Below are 3,377 nucleotides of genomic sequence, written 5' to 3'. Positions count from 1 at the left end.
AAAAAAATAAATAAATTTAAATTTGATCTCAATCCCAAAAATTTTCCATTGAGCCCCAATTTTTTGATTTAATCTCAGTTTGAGATTAAGAAAAATGCTTAATTAAAGGGATTTTGAAGTTTATTTGTGTGTTGCTAGGATCACCAGAAAAATAATAGAATAGAAAAAAAATATAAATAAAAAAAAGATAAATGAAAATTGGGAGAAAAAGAAATTATTGGTAAAAGGTATAAAAAGTACAAGAAAAACAGAAATTATAAAAAGATAATCCAAATCTGCACCTAACAATCAATTTACTGCCGTATGGATCAAATGTTCCTAATTTAAGAAATCACTAATATAAAAAATTTATCAATCTGGTGATGCCCACCCACCTGAAGGGTGGATCCCCCTCCAATATTGAATAGTTGGAAGTAAATATGTGTGAAAATAGCGGTATTGTACGCATTGGTGGAACCGTGGAAGGGGGTGCAAACTCACGCTAACGTGTTTAACAGAGAGAATAAAAAAAAGGAGAAGAATGGCATGAGATCGGACAGAATTTTGACCGAACTCTTATATATATATATATATATATATATATATATATAAAATTAGGGCAAATAAAATATTAATATTAAATAAAAGAATAATTGGGAAAATATTAATGACCGTTCAATTTTGAACCAAATTGTAAACCAACCACCCAACCAACCAATAGTTGTATATGGAAAAATAAATAAAATTAGAAAAAAAGAAGCGATTCGCTTGAAAAGTTCACCACATCACATGCTATAAAGCCGCTTTCTTCTTCTTTCTTCTTCCTCCTTGTTATATTTTGAAGCCACCATAATTTTCTAAGAAAACCTATATTGCCTTTCTCCTCTACATTCAGAAAAGAAAAACCAGTTCAAAGAAAAATGGCATCATTTAATGAGGCACCACCAGGTAACGAAAAAGCAGGAGAGAAGATCTTCAAGACTAAATGTGCTCAATGCCATACTGTCGACAAAGGTGCCGGGCACAAACAAGGTACCCTTCTTCCTTACTTACAACCTTTTATTTTTTGTGTGTAAAGATTTCTTGTCAGATCTGATGATTATGGTTCTTTTTTTGCTTCTACATGTGTTTTATTGTTTACAAATTTATTCATCTCATGAATATTTTGTTGTTTTATTTTTTTTTGGTGAAGGCTAAACATTGATTGGTTATTCTATCAGATCTGCAATTATGGGCCCATGTAGATCGATGTTACTGTCATATATTTGGTTTCCTTTTTTCCCAAATTTGTGACACTTTTGTTTTTGGGCAATACATATTATAACGTTTTGTTCTTATTCTTAAACGCTAGCCCACCATGCCTTCCACCTTCTTTGGATGGTTGTTACATATCGTTGCAGAATGTATTATATTACTTATATGATAGTGTATTTGTGGTATTGTATTGACTTGTCTTTTCTTTGATAATTCAAGATCTTTTCTTCTCATCGTTACAAAAGCCCCATATAACAATTCAATCACACCCAAACGTCGTTATGTCAAAATTGGACTTTCGTCATTATTTATGTTACATAATGCTTACAATGTAATAAAATTTAAGTAACATCAAAACAAACGTATTTAAGTATAACCAATCGATAGGTAACAACCATCCAAAGAAGCTATTAGTATTTTGACAACACGAGTTTAAGATCTCGCTTTAAAGGAAAAGTTTTGTCCCAGCTAAATTAGTGATTGCTCTATGAACTTAGATTAAGATTTTGTTTGTCCAAAAGAAATAGATAGAATAAATTCAAATAGCACTCCCGGTATTGTTTAACGTGTTGTCTCTATGTAATGTTTTCGGATTTCTGATTATTGCTTAGTTAGATGTTTAACAATCATTTAATTATGATTTACTTGATTCAGGAATTTTTGAGTTAAACCCTTTATGGTACTTGTGATGATTATTTTGCTCCAATTGTGACTCATTTAATTGTGTGGAAAAAACTTAGAAATTTTGTTTTTTAGTTTATCTGCTAAATAGTTTTATATTTTTGAAGTGAATAATCCATCTCTTTTTTCTCTTAACTCAAAACTAGGTTGCTCGATTTCTTTGAAAATGTAGTATGTTTTTTTTTTGGGTAAAAACCATGGTTTGTTGAAGGGGAAAAATAGATTGCTCAGTGTTCTTTGTTGTCACTATGGAATTAGTTTAGAAATGATTAAATTCCAAAAACCCAAAATTTTTTTTTATTTTAATGATACCATTTTCAGAATACCAGTATAATGATGTTCATTGTTCTTTTTTGTTCATCATTCTTTTTTATGGGTTTACAAATGAGTCGTAGGAGGGTGCTATTATAGTTATTCCATCCCACTTCTTCTATACTAAAATGGGCCTTTCCCCCTTTTTTGATTTTGTTGCCAATGTTTTGTCAAATCTGTAATCTCTTGGTACTTCCTTAAAAGGGTCCATGTTGACAATTATCTTTTCATATCTTTTCTGGTGATGGGTGTCTGGCAGATGTGTAATTCTTTTTTTTAGAATTGTTTTACGAGTTGTTCTGTAAACCGGTGTCTTTTAACAGGACCTAATTTGAATGGACTTTTTTGGGAAAGGCAGTCCGGAACTACTGCGGTTTACTCCTACCTGCTGCCAATAAGAACATGGCCGTGAATTGGGAGAAAACACTTTGTTTTTGCTCAACCCCAAGAAGGTGCGATTGGCATTTTCATTATGTTAGATATTTTGTGTTTACATCAGAAAAGGTTATTTGATGGCTCAACCATGCTGCAAAATTTTTTTTGAACCCTCCTTGGGGGGGAATTGCATGGAAGTATACATTTGTAGTTCCTTTGCTTTTCTACTATCTTATTTTCCCCTTTCGAAAATCTGCATGTTCCTTATATGCAATGCTGTTGATTGTTTCTACAGTACATACCTGGAACAAAGATGGTTTTCCCCCCGGGTTGAAGAAGCCACATGAGCGCGGCCTCATTGCCACCTGAAATCTGCTACTGCATGAGGGAAACCCTTGACACACATTTTTCCCTTTTTTAGTCTGATAGGTGGCATGTTTTTCTTGGGGGAAGATAAACCATTGATTTTAAAAAAAAAAATAATAAGTAGACCCTTATGGTCTGACTCATTTGTTTCCCAGAAAACTGGGTCATAGTAAATTTTTTTTTTACCTCTTGGGGAAAAGGTAAAAAATCTTGCGAAAAAGGCCAACTTTTAAAATCATCATTCTCTCAAGATTATGTTTTGGTGGTGTCTTTTTCTTGGTCCTTTCTCTTCTTTTATTCTACGCAAATTTAAAAATCAAATTTGATCCATTAAAAGAAATATGTTTCTGCATAACCAGTTAAGATATATACATTGATTGTCTGTCATTACAAGCCCAAAAAAACGCAAA

General features: G+C 32.2%; 1 pseudogene; it reads left to right on the top strand.

Annotated features, from left to right (window-relative positions):
• Nucleotides 1-628: 628 nt before the first annotated feature.
• Nucleotides 629-2,987, top strand: LOC132051111 (cytochrome c-like; annotated as a pseudogene).
• Nucleotides 2,988-3,377: the final 390 nt, after the last annotated feature.

This window comes from Lycium ferocissimum, chromosome 3, assembly GCF_029784015.1.
Source record: "Lycium ferocissimum isolate CSIRO_LF1 chromosome 3, AGI_CSIRO_Lferr_CH_V1, whole genome shotgun sequence".
NCBI lineage: Eukaryota > Viridiplantae > Streptophyta > Magnoliopsida > Solanales > Solanaceae > Lycium > Lycium ferocissimum.
The sequence above is the reverse complement of the archived record's forward strand: the minus strand, read 5'-3'. Positions and strand labels throughout refer to the sequence as shown.